Below are 19,935 nucleotides of genomic sequence, written 5' to 3'. Positions count from 1 at the left end.
AGAATAAAGGACTTACATTTGGAATGCTTGGATGTGCCGTGGTTCTTTCAACTTCTTTCAACTTAACCTGGATGAAAGATAGTTTCCTCAAACTGAACTTGGACAAAACAGATGTCCTCATCCTCTGTTCCACACCATCTGCCTGGAACTAGTCTTGGTGGCCCACCGCCCTCAGAAAGGACCCCAACCCCACCGACCACGGCCGCAACCTCAGCATCATCTTAGACTCATCACTCTCAATGGACCGACAGGTGAGCACAGTCTCATTGGGTTGCTTCCACACCCTGCGCATGCTTAAAAAAATCTACAAGTGGATCTCCACCGAAGCCAGAAGGACAGTCACCCAAGGTCCTTGTCAGCAGCCGCCTTGACTATGGCAATGCACTCTATGCGGGAACCACGGCCAAGACCCGGAAAAGACTACAACGCATCTAGAACGCCCCACAACACAGCCACACCTCCACCCTTCTAAGAGACCTACACTGGCTGCCTATAGACAAGAGAATCACCTTCAAGCTCCTGACGCATACCTACAAGGCCCTACACAACGCCGGACCAGCCTACCTCAACCACAGACTCTCCTTCTACACTCCCGCCAGGAAACTCCTCTCTGCCGACCAGGCCCTTGCCAATGCCCCCCGCATCCGTAAAACCACAGCCAGAGGAAGATCCTTCTCCCACATCGCTGCCAAGACTACCTCAGGCAATCTCCCATCCTGTCTCAGTTCAGGAAGGACCTCACGACCTGGCTCTTTGACTGATCCTCAGCACCCCTCTACCTCCCCCAGTGCCTTGAGACCCTCACGGGTGAGCAGCCACGCTTTACAAATCTGATTGATTGGTTCCATCTCCTACATTAGGCTTGTAGGTGGAAATCAATGACTGAAGTTGGTCATGTATAGAGACCACAGCCCAATTACACAAATACGTGTGAAAAGGGTTACAAATTCACTCCTGTGCTGGGCAAAATGTGCTCCAGGATGAGATAACCGGGGTATTCCGAACCTGCCGAATGTCACAGTGACAATTATAAGAGGGTGAGAAGGCCCTGGGGGGCACCTTTGTAAAAGACTTCCATACATCTGCAAACAATAGTAACAAAAATTAACATTATCCGAAACACAGTCAAATATTTATCTTCACAACTTTTGACCAATATTTCTTGCTTTGAACATTTTCTATCATATCAAGGGTGAGGATCTCGGCCCTGTACTAGGTCTACCCAGGATGCACCCTAAATGACCATGCCAGTTCTTTCAAATTAATTTCCAAAGGTCCGCCCTTTCAACTTCTATATTCAAACTATATCTAGCAGATCATTAGCAATATCACTGATATTTCCAAATGACTAAAAGTGATGGAGGACTACCCAGGGAATAAAAATGCCCCACATTCTTCCCACGTTGGTCCAGCCTCTTTGATTCCCTGCCCAGGAGTGCGGAAGGGAATACACCCTGGATGTAGAGGCTTGGATAACCAAGATCTCAGGGGTGGGGTGTTGCATCAGGAACACAGGATTATTTGGAGAAGGTAATGGCCGCAGGCAATTTCCCTGTTCACAGGAGCCCCTGTGCTGGGTTTGGTCTGGTGCCCAGCAGGCCGTCAGTAAGGACTTCATTAAAGGGCAAAAGGCATCCGGAGGAAGAAGCCCCAGGCTGAAGCATCTCTGTCAGGAGGTAAGTCCTGACTGCCATCAAACGTAGCTTGAGGTCCAGGACCTAAGCCGCTCTTCGCACCACCACTGAATAGGATGCTCCCTCTTCGGTAGGGGGAGGAAGCATGCCAGTGTCGGGGGAAGTATCTAGACCATTGGTCTCACCCAGGTCCATCCGCCAGTCCACGGGATCTTGGAGCTGGTATTCTAAAGGGTCCAGGTGCCCCTCCCATTCATCACCGTACCCCAACCCAAGAGAAGGGTCATGATCCAAGCTAGGGGGCAAGGCCCCTGTCGAAGTCGGAATCGTCGTGAGAATGGAATTATCACCCAGGGGAAAGGGCGACAAAAGGAGCGTCTACGGCTGAACAAGCGTCGGGGAAGGTCAAGGTGGTATGAACCATGCCAGTTCAGCTCCAGGAAAGGATCCATGAGTACACAGTTGACCCGAGGCCAAAGCTGTTGGAGCGGAACCCAAGGGGTCCCCTGCCAACCCCGTAGGCGATCCAGCGGAGTCAGCCTGCTCAAATATTAGGCACATGGCCTCATAAACATATTTTATTAGAGTTTGCATATACATACAATCTAACAAACCAGGTGGGAGCTGCCCTTCGACTTCATAGTAATACATTTCTTAACAGGTAGGATAATCGGTGTCAAGAATCACATTGATACAAATGAGAACGATGTGTAATTGTACTAGTGAATAGCTCAGTTGGTTACAGAGTTGCATTACTGTTGCCCAACTTAGTCCCGAAAGAGTTTGACTCCCAACTAGTCCATCTTCCCCTCCACCCTTTTCTTGTACCGTTCAACCATTTTAATGTCCGTCTTTAGTCTGGTAGTGGAAGGGGTTAGTCCAGTTAAATGTCCATAGTTAAAATGCCATCAAGCTGTGGTACAGCCTGATGTTAGAGGATGTGGAGGGACCTCTTCGTACTCGGGAAATCCCACTTGTGTCCTAGCTACGGGGTAGGAGGCCTATCTCCTGTATGATGTGAGTCTGCTCAAACTACAAACTGCCCGCAGCTCCATTTTTTGTTATACAGGGCGGTCACAAGGGTGATCAGTAAATATTGGAAGCAAGGGCAGGAAAAGAAAGTTTGGGGATTAACACATGAAGTGCCTTGCCCATGAAAAGTATGAGAGTATAGGGGGCAAGAACCTGATGATGTTGAGATTGGTTCTTAGGTTGTTACTGTGGGGCCAATCAACTAATTCCAAATGGCTATCGCCTTGAGCTGTAAAATACTAACATGGAATATTAGAGGGATGAAATCTATGGCCAAGCATCAAAGTATTTTCCCACCTCACTAGGTGAGGTGTCCAGATAGCGGTACTCCAGGACACCCATCTAGATGCCAATAAAGTGCTAACGTTATGACGTAGGTGGTAAGTCAATTACTCAACATATTCTGTCTGTGCCAGGTGGGTACTCATATGGATAAAGCCAGGGATTCCATTCCAACACAGCAGATCCCTAATAAACTCGATGGGCCAAAATGTAGTGATCACCAGGAGATTAGATGGCCAAGATGTCACAGTGGGGAGCATATATGGCCCTAACATTGTCCACCCAGTCTTTCTGGCCACCTTGTCCAATCACTTGGCCCCACATCTAGAGCCTTCGTTCATACTGGAAGGAGAGTTTAACTACATTGCAGACCCAGCCTCAGACAAATTGCATCCCCCTACGATACTCACCGGCATACCAAAGCACCGGGGCCTTCTCCGCTTGGCAATTGGAATGGGGCCTTATCGACGCGTGGAGGGCCCATCATCCAAGAGGACGGGATTCCTCATTATTTTCCCCGCTGTATGAGCTTCACGTATGCTTCACCACATTTCTGAGTTCACCAGATGTGCATTAAATAGTGCATGTATCTGAATATTGAAGCAGGACTATATCTGATCACAACCTGCATGGGCTCTCATGGGTGGCACAATGCGTGCTGCAGCACAAGGGGAACCCCTGGTGCCCCAATGCCCTGGATTACCAAGTATCATAAACTAAGGACTTTTATGTGGGTCCCAGTATGCCAAATGTGGGGTGTGTAAAGTCCCAAGCAACCAGCAATTTAGAGGGAAAGAGCACAGTCACTGAGGTCCTGGTTAGCAGGATCCCAGTGAACGCAGTCAAAACATACTGACATAAGGCAAAAAGTGGGTGTAACCATACCAAAAAGAGCCTACTTTCCTGCAGGTGACGTCACCGCCCCCTCTTGATGGGTGGTCACACTGCTAGGTAACCAATCCTCCTTCCTGGGCTATTTAGAGTCTCCCTCTTGGGAGGGTCCCCAGATTCAACATGCAAGATTCCAACAGGACTCCTCTGTAAAGTTTACTTTATCTTCTGGCCCCTGGAACAACAACTGGACTCTTCAGGAAACGGCAATCTACATCTACAACAAAGATTTGGCTTGCAATATTGCTTCCACAGCTCCTTCCAGCTTCTGCAACATTCCGACAGCTGTGTATACTCTGAAGGTGGCAAGTCTTCAGTCTGCAAGAGACGAAAGAATGAATCTCCCTTGGAGTGAAGGAGTCACTCCCCTGCATCTGCAGGCACCAAATGCAACGACGACTGACTGCGTGGATCTCCTCTCATCCTGAGCTGCGTGGATTCTGCATCACGGGTGCTGGTATGGAGTGGTCTCCTTAGTCCTCTCTGCCAGCTGTCTAACTTTGGTGAAGGTAAGCCCTTGCCTTCCCACGCAGGACAGTATCCCCGTGCACCACGTCTCTTGCAGCTACGAAGGCTTGTTGGCATCTCCTCCAAGGGGTCTTCAGATGCTCCAAGTGGCCTCTGCCACCTTGGAAGGGTGGCAGCAGCTTGGGCTGCCCGGAAAACCCCAGAAAGCTCGTCGGAGCAATGCTGGGGGTCCTCTAAGGGGCCCCCAGAGTGCATGGAATCATACTTCCAATACTGGCAACAGTATTGGGGTATGTTTCTGACATGTTTGATAGGTTCACAGTTACCATTATGTAGCTGGACATAGGTAGTGACCTATGTCCATACATGCATAAAATGGTATCCCCACACTCACAAAGTCCATTAAAATTGAGCTGGAGTTTGTGGGGGCATCCCTTTGCTCATGCAGGGGTGCCCTCACACAAGGTACTTGCACCCTGCCCTCTGGGCTAAGAGGGCCTACCACAGGGGTGACTTACAGTGAACTGGTGCAGTGACCTGTGGTGAAAGGGTTGCATGCACCCTTTCACGCAGCATGCAATGGCAGGCCTCCAGATGCACTTTGCATGGGCTGCCCATGATTAGCATAATACAAGCTGCAGCCCATGGGGGACCTCTGGCACCCCAATACCCTGGGTACCATATACTAGGGACTTATATGGGGGCACTAGTATGCCAAATGAGGGATGTGTGTGGTCCAAGCAACCAAGTTTGAAGTGAGAGAGCTTAGTCACTGGGGTCCTGGTTAGCAGTCAAAACATACTGCCAATAGGCAATAAGTGAGGGTAACCATGCCAGAAAGAATGTAGTTACCAGAGTCCTCTTCTGCCAGAATCAACCTTTGGGTTCTTCCAGTCTTATTTGGGTCTTGCACAATCATTTTCCAAAGTGCTCCTGTTGGGATTGGGGAAAACTAGGTACTTACCTCTGCTCTCCTGGTCGCCAGGGGTCACTCTGGTAATCACCTCTTGGGGTTCCTAGTTCCTACAGCTCCCCTCTACCAATGCCACATCCTTGGGTGGGGAACTGTAACTCGCATTCCACTTTTAGTATATGGTCTAACCCTCCCCTAGGGCTCTCACTATTTCCTATCACTTTTGCCAATGCGCATTGCTGTTTATGCGCTTTACTGATTGCTAATGTGTATACAATAGTGTGTTCACATACCTCCAGTAGGGGGACTGCCTATTAGTATTCTAGTATTTGTGTTACCATAATAACATACCTTTATTTTTGTAACACACTGTGGACCTTTCATGTGTGATAGTGCTGTGTGACTACAGTGGTATTGTAGATTCAACGTGCAAGATTCCAGCAGGACTCCTCTGCATCGTTTACTTTGTCTTCTGGCCATGGGGACTGCAATTGGACCCTCCGGGAACCGACAATCTGCAACTTCAGAGGCAACTCCTCTCTGCAACATTGTTTCTCCAGCTCCTTCCAGCAACTGCAACATTTCCCCGGATGTGCATCCTCTGAGGGCAATGAGTCTTCAGACTGCACAAGAAGTAAGAAGGAATCTCCCTTGGAGTGAAGGTGTCACTCCCCGGCATCCGTAGGTACCAACAGCAACGATGACAGGCTGCATAGATCTTCCTCCCTTGGAGCTGTGTGGATCCTGCATCAGAGGTGGTGGTCTGGAGTGGCCCACTTGGTCCTCTCTACCAGCTGTCCAGCTTGGGAGACGGTAAGCCCTTGCAGGACAGTACCCCTGTGCACTGTACTCTTGCAGCTAACAAGGCTTGTTTGTTTCTTCTCCAAAGGATCTTCAGGCTCTGTGCATCTCCAGCCCCCAGAGCTTCTTCCTGCAAAGCACAGTTTCCTGCCTTCTGCTCCAGCGATGTGGGACTCCTCTTCAGGTTTGCTGAGTGGGCCTCACTGCAATTCCTGTGCCTGCTGCCAGTGGGTTGCTTGTAGGGGCTGCCTCCTTTTCCTGTGACACTCCCAGCTGCTGAGGGTCATCCCGGACTCCCCTCCTTGGTTCGAGTCCACTGGACCTCGCTGGTCCTCTCCAGCCTTGCAAACCTTCTTCCCCGACTCTTGCATTTGCCAAGGCTTGCTGGTGGTTTTCCAGCACCACTGACCAACTGCATCTTGACCACCGATGTGGAACATCACTTGAATCACTCCTGGGACTCCTCTTCGGCTCCTGTGCTGCACTGCTGACCTTCTTCGACCACTTTCGAGTTGGTCCTGCATCCACAGAAGGGTGGGCAGTGGCTCCTCCCACAACCGGACACTCCAACTCTAACTGGACTTCGTGCCCTTCCTTTGCAGGTCCTTTTCTGTCAGGACCCACCTTTGGGTTCTTCCAGTCTTGGTTAGGTCTTGCACAATCCTATTCCAAAGTCCTTCCAGTGGGTTTGGAGAAAGCAGGTACTTCCCTCTCTTGGTCGCTGGGGGCAACCTGGTACTTACCTTTTGGGGTTCCTAGTTCCTCAAGCTCCCTTCTCCTGATTCCATATCATTGGGTGGGGGACTACCTTTTACATTCCACTTTATTATATGGTTTGGCCTTCCCCTAGGGTCCTCACTATTAGCTATTGCTTTTACCAATGCCTATTGCTTTCTGTGCTATTTACTGATTGCTAATGTGTATATAATAGTGTGTTTACTTACCTCCAGTTGGGGTATTGCCTGTACAGTATTTTAGTATTTTTGTTACTATAATAAAGTACCTTTATTTTTGTTACACTGTGGTTCTTTCATGTGTTTAAGTGCTGTGTGACTACAGTGGTATTGCTTTGCATGTCTCCTAGATAAGTCTTGGCTGCTCATCCACAGCCACCTCTAGAGAGCCCTGGCTTCCTAGACACTGCCTACACTTCACTAATAGGGGATTCCTAGACCTGGTATAAGGTAGTAACACCGCAGGTGCTCACCACACACCAGGCCAGCTTCTTACAATACCTGCATGAGCAGAAATGCCCCTGCTATGTCTTTGTCGCTTCTCAGACATAGTAAGTGAACAGGGAAGCCATTTTAAGTACAAGTGCTGGAAACTGATCATTACCACGTCCCCCAGGTACATGATGGCTTCACTGAAGACAGGGTTGATTGGTATCAAACATCTCATATTAATAAACCCTGAACCCAGTGATGGATTTACTAATACATGCACTCGGAGGGCACCTTAGAGGTGTCTCCTAAAAACCTACTAACTCCTAGCATGGACACTGACCGGTCAAAACCAGTGCAGCTACCTTAGTCAGAGTTCTGGCTCCCTGAGATGAAAGCCAATGCTCTTGAGGGTTAAGAACAAAGGCCTGCTCTTGGCAGAGGTGTGGCATCCTCTCCCAGGCAGGATGGACATTCCAGGGTGGGGAGCTTCAAAGGCACTGGTCTTGGGCGGAGCGTGCCGAGCAACAAGATGGCCGTGAGTTAACTCGGCTCCCATAGCATAAAGGATTACACAATCCTAAATGATCCTGCAGCCCTACTAAGCCATTGTAACCCCCAAAAGGCACAGTTGATACTGCTGATGAACTGCTCCCATGGCAGCTACACAATCCTAAATAATCCTGCAGCCATACTAAGCCTTTGTAACCCAAAAAAGGCACAGTTGGTACTGCTGATGAACTGCGGTAAAACAGGAAGCGCAGATCGCAACAGGTGAGCTGCAACAGAGACGCGGCCCATGTAGGGGGAGAGCAGCCAGGCACAGGCGGGTGGCATGCAGAAGGCGGCCTGGCATTGCCCCCTCTCCACTGTTGGCAGACAGAGGTCGGGAGTAGGCCCACTGGGGGTGAGTGACTACCCCCACCCAGCTGGAGGGATCGTGCTTCCCTGGCCCCGTGGGCCCAGCAGTGGCTTGTATCTTGGGATCCCCTTGAGGCCCACTTGCGGAGATCGGCCCAAAAGAGTCATCAGCTTGTGGCTCCAGCTGCTGGGTTGGGATCACTGTGGGAGCTGGAGGTGCCAGTGGGGGGGATCCGCCTGTACCCAGGAGGCAGAGACGGAGCTGACTGAGAGGCCCGGAACTTAACGGGGCCACACTCAGAAATAGTAGAGTTGTTCCACGGACGGCAAGATGGGGGAAGATAGATAAAATGCAAACAAAATTGCAGTTTGAGGCACGGAAGACCCCTAGAAGCAGAGATGGGTGCAAAGAGGAGCTGGGAACGGTCGCAGAAGACGAGGAGTTTGATGCCGAACCTGAGCTGCGTCATATCCTAGCAGCAATGCAAAGTAGTTTAGCAACGATCAACAGTAAAATCGACTCACTATCCTATAAGATGGATAGAATGACTGAACGGATGGATAAGCAGGTGGAGCGAGTGGACAAGGCTGAACGCAGAATCACTACGTTGGAGTACATTCGTAGCTCTATGTCACAGGTGCAAATATCACAAAAACAGGGGTATCCACTTCCCTGGATACTGTCTGTTGATTTCTACTTATGAAGATGGCACTCTGCTGGATGTGCAAGACCCGGACGGCAACCTATCTTCCCTACTCTGGGAGATGGTTCTTTTCAGAGGCTATTCTGGGTTGAAGGTAAACTAGAGCAAATCAATGATATTCCCTCTTAGTCCTGCCACGGCCCGGTGCAGATGGAGTTTCCACTTGAGTGTACGGAGGATTCCGTCCGATATTTGGGGATTCAGCTGCATACAGATCCCTCAGTGGTTGTACTGGAGAATTATGGCAGAGCGATACAAAAGTTGTCAAGCAGTAGAAAGGTGGATCAGACTCCCACTTTCCCTAATTGGGCATATAGCACAATTGAAGATGGTGGTCCTACCGAGATTTTAATTCCTTTTTCAAAATATTCCTATTCTGCTCCAGAAGATGTTTGCGACGCTGAAATCACTGCTGGTTATGTTTGCGTGGGCTGGAAAACAACCCAGAGTCAGATGGGATGTACTTGCATTACCATACGAGCTGGGGGAAGTAGGGGCTCCAGATATGGAGATCTATCACGAAGTTGTGAGAGGTATGATAGTGTACAGTTGGATACATGGCCCACACAACGCCCCGTATGCATACATTGAGCGTCATATCAAAACCACACTAGCTACTGGTGTTACAGACTTAGTGCATACCACTGTACATGCTTGGCATAAATTAATTAACAGGCAGGCATTTCCTCTGTTGTACTCCCCTCAGGCGAAGATAGAGTGGTGCAGTTGGTTCCCACTGAGCCAAGATAAAGTTGCAATAGAGGCATTCAGGAAGCTAGGACTTAACAAGGTGGGGAAGTTTTTGAGAGACTGTAGAATACTAGCATAGGAGGAGGGCGCAGCAGGCACAGAGGTGAAGACCCACTGACGGAATATCAATTTTACAGAGCTCGTCATGCTTTTATTTTAGTGAGATAGTTGGAGACGATTTTACTGATCCCCGCCGAGCTACCGGCTATCACTTGGGTGATACAGGGGACAACGAGAACAAAATTAATAACTAGATTATAGGCTTTTGCACAAGAGGCGCAGACACCTGGAACACTAAAGTTCACAATGGATTAGCAAATAGACATAGGCAACAGATTAATGGCGATGCTGCTGCCTGAAGACACAAACTATCTCTTTAAACCTACACTGAGTAAATTGTATCGAGATATGGCCTATTGTAATACTCAAACTGATACGTATAATGAACTGTCCCTGCCACAGCTCCGCCCCAAGCACTACTGGGGTCCTTATCAAATATATTTGATTGGCAAAGAGATAGGGGAGGCAGAGGGTGGCAATTCTACCTAACCTCCATGTGCGGTTATTCGATCCATCATTGTCACACATAGGGGGACCAGAGAGGGGACCGCGAGGAGGTGGAGGATGACTAAAGGTGATAAAAGGTAGATGACTGAGGTGCCTTGCTAAATTGTGGATGGGTAACAAAACAGTATGTAATTACTTCTTCACCTGTGAATTACACAGAAGCTCTGGATAAGATTGTTATAATGCATTGTCATTATTTTACTAACTGCTGATATATGAGGTTTATGTGGCATATCGATTACTTGTATCCTATAATTCGGAGTATTGTTGTTGGAATTACAAATAAAACTCAATATAAAAAATAAAAGAAATACAACCCAGGTCTCTACAGATGGTGGAGATGACCAAACCCCCCTGTCCTGACTCCACCAGCAGAGAAGACTACAGACACCAATTGACTCAGCCCTATGGGCCTGTCTGCAGTCCTCAATGACCCTGAGCCAAAAAGCGACCTGTCCTGCAGCACAGCAACCTTCACAGCTTTAAGAGGACTGCCTGCCTTCGACAAAGATCAAAAACTCCAGAGAACAGTGAACCCATTAAAGAAGAAACCAACTTTAAAAGAAAAGAACTATGCCCTGAGGAACAGCAAAACTGCCTCCAGGCCTACATCTGCACCTGATGCCCATGGCCCAAGTCCAAGTGGCCCAACGGTCCTGTGAAAGTTCCACAGCAATTTTGAGTCTGAGCCCACCATGTGCTAACCCCTGCTGGACTCTGTCTCAATGCCTGCAGCCTCAAACCTAAGACTCCACCTAACCACAACCTGCCTGTTAAGCTGTCCCAACAACAGAGCACACCCCTGCACCCAGAGCTCCTGTGTCTTGGGAAGCATTAGAACTTACCTGGGCAGCTGTGGGTTTTCTTCGTTTAGCCTCCTGGCCCGAGCCAGCAGCTTTTTTCCAAAATTGATGTCTCCCATTGACTTGCATTGGGCGTCCGATGCTGTGTTGGCACTCTGCACCCCACAACACCCCTGTGCCGCTAAAGTTTGGTGCTGCCTTGTGGATTCCCCTTGCTAACCTCAACCCCAGGAGATCGAACACTGACACCGCTCTACTCACCTGTGGGCAGCCTATCTTTGGTTAACCCCGTCTCCATTGGTTAACACGGAGTGCCCGAAGCTGAGTTGGCACTCTGCACGCAGCCACCTCTGTGCCACGCAGCGTGTAAGTTTGGTGCTGCCTTATGGCTTCCCCTGTACTTACCTCAACCCCAGGAGATCGACCTCTGACACTAACTGTGAGCAGCACATCTTCAGTTACCCCCAGTGTCCATTAGATAACATTGGGCACCCGACGCTGTGTTGGGACTCTGCACCTGATCGCCCATGTGCCACTGAGGGTGCAAATTTGGGGCTGCCTTGTGGTCCCCCTGTACTTACTTTGACACCAGTAGATCAACCCCTGACACCGCTTTACTCACCGCTGAGCAGCGAAACTTCGTTCACCCTGAGTCTCCGTTGGTTAACATTGAGCACTCAACTTCTAATTTGACCACTGCACCTGGCCGCCCCTGTGCTGCTGTGGGTGCACTTGTGGTACTGATTTGAACCTTGCCTAATGTTCTCTCCAAGGCATTTCTCTGTTGTACTCGCAGAGTGCAGCACGATTGACAGCAGGATACGCTTGCTTGACTTAATGGGGCATCCACACTAATAATAGTATTAAAGCAAACTTAAGAAGATCACAGATTGCAACTTAATAATTATTCAATAATCACCAACCAAATACGAATCTCTGCATGTGATATCATCATATTCAAGATAAGAGAGTCCTGAGGAAGTCAAAGGGGTATTCCCCAGACGAAACACGTGTTGACTGGGACGATGTGAAAGGACTGTGATATGAACACCTTTGGATACAAGAACTACTGAGAAAAATAAAGAACACTGTGGTTTAACTTATGGAAGAATAGTTTATTTATGGACATTATTATAATATTGTGTTATAGGATTATTATGGAGTGCCACTCAATTTCATTGTTTGGACAACCTTGCCTAGTGTTGTCCTAAAACCCCGAAGACTGGGTTTGTAAGTTGTGTACTTACCTGCATAACTGCATTCTTGTTTTCCTCCCATAGGTTAACATTGCTGAACTGAAAAACTGCACTTTGTGTTGATTTTAGAAACTGCAAAGTACTTATGCTTGAAAATCTACTTACCTGATTAAGAAGTTCTTGGGTTTGAAACATATATAAAAATACATCTTTCTGTGGGTGTCTCATTTATTGCCTCTGTGAGTACATAAAAAGCTTAGCATTATCCTCAGATAAGCCTAACTGCTTGCCCACACTACCACAAAATAGAGCAGGGGTGTGGAATTTATTAAAATATCTACTTGTCCAGGGGACGGGTTGCTTCTCAAATCTACTTGTCCTGTAAAAAGATCTACTTGTCCCTTTGGTGCCATGAAGTGTGGCGACAACTTATGGCAGCAATTAATAGCCTCTCTGATTATGCCAGGGCTACTACCATAGTAGGGCTTGAATACTTGGAATTTCAATCCCTACTGTAGCAATTGCCTTATTTTGCCACTTTTCTGCAGATCTGCATACTGGGGCTGGAGGAAGCAGTAAGCAATAGTTCCAGGGCTGGAATGCCTTTGAGTCTGCAAACCTACTAACCTGCATGTTTTAAAGATTTTTACCAGCTTCTCTCTAATATTTTCCCATAATAAGAAAGGTTGGACATTTACTCCTGACAATGGCAGAATTAGAACTTCTTCCAGGGTTGGGAAGAAAGTGGCTGGAGGGAAAATGAACTTGCAAATGCTCAATAGATTTTCACATGAGCAAATCTACACATCGTATTTACCCATGCTAAAATACAGTTCACAAATATTTTATAGGGGTAAGACATATACCATGGTGCACTTTTGTGACTTTCTTTAAGAATTTGGGGCCACATTTAGGTAGGTTCCGATTTGTGACCTGCAAATTGCGAGTCGCAAATCCAAATATAGGATGGTGTCCTTGACACCATCTGTGATTCGCAAGGGCTTCGCAAATGCCCACCTCATGAATAATCATGAGGTGGGTTGCAATTTGCGACCCCCTCGCGAATGGTGGCCTGCTGGAGACAGCAGACCACCATGTCTGTGACTGCTTTTCAATAAAGCAGTTTTTTTGGTTTGTTTTTGTAATGCAGCCCGTTTTCCTTAAAGGAAAACGAGATGCATAACAAAAACGAAAAATGAAACGTTTTCGTTTCATTTTTTCAGAGCAAGCAGTGGTCCGGCCTGCTCTGAAAAAATGTTTACAGTGACATTCACAATGGGGAAGGGGTCCCATGGGGATTCCTTCCCTTTTGCGAAAGTGTTAGCACCCATTTGAAATGGGTGCAAACTGCGATTGGTTTGCGCCCGCGTTCGCGGTCACAAAACAATCCTACATTGCACTGCGAGTTGCAATTAGGAAGGGAACACCCCTTACTAATTGCGAGTCGCAAACCCGTTTTGTGATTCGGTAACCAGGTTACTGAATCGCAAAACTGGGTTTGTGCATCGCAATGTGCTTTTTGCATGTCGCAAACAGCGAAAGTCGCTGTTTGCGACATGCAAAAAGCTACCTACATGTGGGTCTTGGTCCCTAATTAGGTCTGGTGTTAACAAAGACATTTTGTTTTTATTAAACTTCTATTTCTCTCTCTTTCGGCTGGCTTTACTGTGAGTGATCGCATTCTGCTCTTCCACAAGGAGCATATTGCCACACAAAGTAGTTTTGTTCAGTGTCGGGAACTACAGTGGCAATCAGTGACGTAACGAAACTGGAGGGTGCCCCTTTGCAAAGAACACGGAGGAGTCCCCTCTACAGACTCACTCAGGGCAGGTGCTGTGCTGGAGGGGCCCCCTGGAGGGCGGCTGCAGGGCCTTTGTTATGCCGCTGGTGGCAACGTGTGCTTTAAGAGTTCAAAAACTTTTTGGGGGGGTTTTGCCAATGTTTGTTACAATGTTGAGTGCCTGGTAGCTCCCACAACAATAAAGTGTTACAAAAGCCATGTCAAAACAAGACACGCATTGATGAAACTAAAAGACTTATAAAAATATGTCAGATCAGTTGGCTTTGTCAGTGTATGTTTATTTTCATGCTTCCCATAATCGTGTTGAAAATGGTTACACTGATTTTCCATTAGAAAAATATTTTTGGGAAATACTAGCATGCATCAACACATTTTACTAAATGACACTTCATTTGCATATAATCAGAGAGCATTCTGGGAGCATTATACTTAGCCTCTTAGCCTAAACTTTTCAAACATGTGTGTACACGTTTTTTTTTTTTGTTGTACTGGAACCAACGTCAGTAGTGAAGTGTGACCTCAAAACATTTATTTACAGCACTCACCCTAATAATGGAGGCTTTCAAATAATGAACCATAAATGCAAGTTCGAACAGCATTATCTTTTGGAAACACATTACCTCAACTGCAGAGAATTCCACTCTCTGTAAACAGGCAGCCAAAGGGTTTGTGCTGCAGGGGGTTGGGCCTACTTGTCCCAAGGACAAAGTAAACATAAAATCTTGTTGCCCTTGACCCCAAACAAGATGTCCCGGGCGTCGGGCGATAGGACAACTGTATTCACGCTTCTAGATGTTGTATCTGCAGCATCCAAGGCAGACCTTATCTGATAATTACTAATTGCCCGACCCTCTTCAAGAATTTGTTGAGCCCTTTTTTGATGTTCCTTTGGCAGGTGTTCTAATATCTCCTGCTTCTCGTCCCAGTGAGCTCTGTCATGCCTTGCTAGCAAGGCTTGTGAATTTGCAATGCACCATTGGTTAGCTGTCTAAGTAGCTACCCTCTTGCCAGTAGCATCAAATGTTCTACTTTCTTTGTCAGGGGTAGGGGCATCCCCTGACGATTGGCTATTAGCCTTCTTTCTGGCGGCAGTGACAACCACTGAGTCTGGAGCTACTGGATGTGTAATGTAAGAAAGTTCTGTAGGTGCAGGCTTATATTTCTTGTCTATGCGTGGTGTTAAAACCCTTGCTTTAACAAGATCTCAATTGCATGCTTGATCATGCCAGGTAACATTGGAAGGCACTGGTAACATGAGTGCATGGAGGACAAGGTATTAAAAAGGAAATCCTCTTCTAGAGGCTCACTGTGCATGAGTACCCCGTGGTACGCAGCAGCCCTAGATATGACCTGCGTGTATGCAGTTGTGTCCTCTGGTGGGGAAGGTTTAGAAGGATATAAATCTGGGTCATTAGCTGTTATGGGATCTGGTTACACTGATTTTCCATTAGAAAAATATTTTTGGGAAATACTAGCATGCATCAACACATTTTACTAAATGACACTTCATTTGCATATAATCAGAGAGCATTCTGGGAGCATTATACTTAGCCTCTTAGCCTAAACTTTTCAAACATGTGTGTACACGTTTTTTTTTTTTTTGTACTGGAACCAACGTCAGTAGTGAAGTGTGACCTCAAAACATTTATTTACAGCACTTACCCTAATAATGGAGGCTTTCAAATAATGAACCATAAATGCAAGTTCGAACAGCATTATCTTTTGGAAACACATTACCTCAACTGCAGAGAATTCCACTCTCTGTAAACAGGCAGCCAAAGGGTTTGTGCTGCAGGGGGTTGGGCCTACTTGTCACAAGGACGAAGTAAACATAAAATCTTGTTGCCCTTGACCCCAAACAAGATGTCCCGGGCGTCGGGCGATAGGAATTCCACATCCCTGTAGAGCATTAGTCCTATCTACTTCTGACTCTGCAATACCAATTGGGGGATCTACTGGACTCTGCACAGTGTACATCATTTTTAGTGCACTATCTAGAGAGTCAGTTTCCTACAGTGGGCATCCAACTAGTCCCACACTTCATGAGGGGTCTAAAGAAATTGCACTCTTAGGTGTGACCACCTATAGCTTAGCTGTGAATAGCATTGTATACTGTAGGCCATGTACTCTGAGCTGTCTTGGCTTCTAGGAATGATGAGCGTTGTTGCTTCTATATCTCTTTCGCAAAGTCAGGGAAGATCATGATTTTGCCCTCATCTATCGTGAGGTCTCCTCTAGCCATGTCCTGTGCCAAAATGTGGTCTCAATCACAATAGTACAAGAGTCAAGCGACCACAGGTCTCAGAGGTGCCCCATGTGGGAGAGGCCAGGATGGTACCCTATGTGCTCATTCAAACGGCATGGGAGGATAGACTCTCTGGTGCCGTTCCCTCCCACAACCATTTCTCAAAAGAGTGCCACCATATTTGGCCCTTCAGAATGCTCTAGGAGTACAATAACGTAGATGTTTCTGTATCATCTATTTTCACTGTCCTCCGCTCTAGCTTCTAATGTTCAGATCGTATTTTCTAGGGTGGTAAGATGTTCCTTGATTTGTCCGGGGGGGATGACTGCTACCTGGTGCTCAGTTGTCGTGACTCTCTCTGCTAGTCATCTGTGGTCATCCCACAGCAGGCTCAGATCAGGCTCCCAGGGCATCTATCTTAGTCTTGAGTGCTTCCCGTGAGGCAGTGAAGGCCTGAAGATGTCCAGCAGTGTGGGACCTGCTAGAGTTGGGGACAGTGGGCCCCCTCAGACAGTTCCTCCCTCCTCTGCAGCTGAATGAATAACGGCGGGGTAGCTTTTCTTCGGCTCAGCGCTGCCTGGCCCAGAAAGAAAAGAACTGACAGTCCATAGGGGTGGCGCCTATATAGGTCACACAAATTCATATGCAGCGTTCACAACGTCGGCGATGGATGCAAAGCAGACCGGCACCACCTGACCGCGTGCAGGGGTACTGCTTTAGAAAAGTCTCTGGATCCAGCCTGGGGGAAATTATAAGTTAAGCAATCTGTAACTAGAAGTCTCTATTAGATATTGCACATACTTGGCAGTGGCAAAAAGATCGAGCCAAGGTTCTCCGCATTCTCGGATGAGACCTTGCACTATCTCCAGGTGTAACTGGCATTTGTGGTCCACAAGGCAATGGCAGCTGAGTTTGCCTGCCCTGGCATTCAGACAACCGGTCAGGTGTTGTACGTCAGGGAAGATGTTCTGTCATTCCAGCCAAGTCCAGAGGTATAGAGCTTCTTGGCACAGGGTCCAGGACCCCACCCCGCTCTTTTGGCCGACATGGTGCTTGAGTTGCACATGAACACCTGAACCAGCCTTCTCCTGTTGGACGGCAAGAAAACTTTCTATGTTAAGCGAATAGCCCTCCGTGCCAGCAGACTGATGAGCTAAACTTCCCATGGAGACCACTGCCCTTTGATCTTCACCTCTCCCAGGTGGCTGCCCCGACCCAGGAGCCATCCATCGGTCACCACTGTCAGCTCTGGGTGGTGAAGGGACAGGGGTCTGCCATTGACCCAACTGCGGTCCATAAGCCACCACTGCAGATCGTTTGCCGTCTCCTTTGAAATCTGAACCAGGTCAGAAAGATTCCCCTGGTGCTGTACACACTGGGACTTAAGATCCCACCACATAAGCCACTGAGAGTGCTTCACCAGCAGGATGCAAGATTGGATTCAGACCAAGCAGCATCAGAATCTATCTCGCTGAAATCCAAGAAAAAGCCTGAAACATCAGAATCACTGTCTAGACTCTGCTCCAGAGGGCAGGCACAGAACTGATCTGTATTCAGGATGGCTTTGAAGAGATGGAACGTCTGAGAGGAAGTCAGATGTGACTTCGGTATGTTGAACCCCAGAGAATGCATAAGATTCGCCATAGTATGGAGGTGGGTGACGACTTTGGCAGCCAGTCACTGAGGTAGGGGAAGACTACGACCTCCTAAGCTCTAAAGGTGTGCTGCAACCATTTGTGTTCCCCAGAAAGGGATTCAGAGGGCACTGATCTACTATGGTGTGCAGGTGCCAGAAAGTAGCGGGAATAGCAACCATGTCCTACTTCTGGCACTGGGCCCCCTTAATGGCTCTTTTGGCCAACAAAGCCTGCACTTCCTGATCGAGAAAGGACAGATGGTCCACGTCAGACCTTCCGGGGATGGTGGCACGGGCAGAGGGGTGTCCAAACATTGGAGGGTGCACCCCTACTGAACAATTTGAAACATCCACTTGTCAGAGGTAATAGCAGACCATTAGGGCAGGCGGGGGCAGATCCAGTCGCCAATGGGATGGCTGTGCTGGATGAAGGGTTTAGAGGCTGCAGCAGCATGGGGGGATGGTGACTGGACAGAGTGTTGGGTCTACCTTGTGCATTCTTTTTGGGATCCACAGCTCCGTTCTCATAAGGGCTGGGTAGTCTGCTGGAGTACGGGGTATGGTTTGTAATATGGACATGCATACATTCCTGAACTACAGTCGTAGTGATGGTGAGATCGACCAGAGAGAGAAACTCAAAGATCTGGCAGTGACCCAGGTCTCCCAGAAGCGTTCAAGTGCCCTGCCAACTTTATCGCCAAGCAGGTGGGCATGTCAATCAGGGACTATAGGACATTTGTTGAGAACCCAGGGGATTGCAACCAGGTGCTGTGACACAACACCATAGATTCCATGGCTCTACCTAGGGAATCTGTGGTAATCAGCCTGCATCACTGCATCTTGACAGTCCAGCAGGGATTAGCTGAAAACTTTTCAACCCTCTATGGGGAGCATGGAAAGCTGCTTTGTAACAGAGTGCCACAAATCATGGGCATTTCAGCTAAACTGGAGGACGGAGTTCATGACGAAGGGCTAGGCTGGAGGAAGAAAAAAAATGTTTCCTACACGTGTCTAACTGATTGGATTCCCTGTCCAGTGGGGTAGAAAGGAATGCACCTGGGTTCAGTTTGGACGTGGAGACCTGCACAACCAGGCTCTTGGTGACAGGATGCTGGGACAGGAAGGCTTGGTCCCTGGGGCTGGGGCAACGTGCAATCATCATGTGCACAGTAGTGCCCGTGCAAGGCTTGGCCTGAGCCCCAAGCAGGACACCAGAGAGGGCTTTCATTGATGGGCAGGAGGGGTTCTCTGTAGGACACCCTTGGTTGAGGCACCTCCTTCAAAACTTTAGTCTTGACTTCTACTGAGGGTAATGCAAAGCCGAGGACCTCAGCTCACCTCCGAGGCATCACATAAAAGGAGGTTGGGCGATCATGTGTTGCGCAGGAGTCCCAGTGCAATGTTTAGTCCAGGAGAACACTGGTGAGGGCCTCATTGAAGGGGAACAACAGCTCAGTCGAGCTGGCTCCTCAGTAAAGCACCGCTGCCAAGACGTTCATCTTGACCTCGACAGCTGGCAGCTGAGATTGACCTTCATCACCTGCTCCCGAATCATCTTGGGGTGCATTGACTTGCATTTGGCGCAGGCCTTTGGGTCTTGCACCAATACTAGGCCCCAGAGACAGACCAGAGATCAAACACAAACATCTGTCTGTAATATACCCCACAAGGTTTAAACACTGTAGGTTTTGTATGGGGACATGTTCCTAGTACACTCGGAGCAATAGCTCAAAACATGGTTGACAAAATTCAAAAAGCCTTGGTAAAAAAAATGTCGAAGTCAGGTCCCTGGATTGATCTCAGCGCACCGAGCTGGTGCTTATGTGGATACAACGATGTCACTTCCGGCTCAGAACAGACCAACCGGTGCCACCTACCAGTGTGCAGCGGTACTGCTCAAGATTTTCCAGATCAAGTCTGACACTTGGGGAGTATTTTAAGGTGGGGGAATCTGCGGTTAGAAGTTTTTATTCTGGAAAATGTATCAACTGACTTTTCCTAGTAAATAAAAAAAAAACATAATAGCTGAAAAACATCAAAGGAATGTTTCATCGTACTTGGAAACAGAAAAAAGGAGTATGGAGACACAAAGACGCAAGCTGGATGAGGAACAGAAAGAGGAGTGCATTTGCAAAGAATGTAGCTCCTCTGTCTTTTGTTGTAGCTCAAACTTTCCTCAATTTGGAAT

General features: G+C 47.9%; 1 protein-coding gene across 2 annotated transcripts in view; it reads right to left on the bottom strand.

The window, feature by feature from the left end:
- Positions 1 to 19,935, bottom strand: part of USP24 (ubiquitin specific peptidase 24) — a 1,409,949-nt gene that overhangs the window by 730,609 nt on the left and 659,405 nt on the right. The gene's annotated exons all lie outside the window — the stretch shown is intronic.

Source organism: Pleurodeles waltl, chromosome 4_2 (assembly GCF_031143425.1).
Source record: "Pleurodeles waltl isolate 20211129_DDA chromosome 4_2, aPleWal1.hap1.20221129, whole genome shotgun sequence".
Classification (NCBI taxonomy): domain Eukaryota; kingdom Metazoa; phylum Chordata; class Amphibia; order Caudata; family Salamandridae; genus Pleurodeles; species Pleurodeles waltl.
This window is presented reverse-complemented; position numbering and strand designations above follow the sequence as displayed.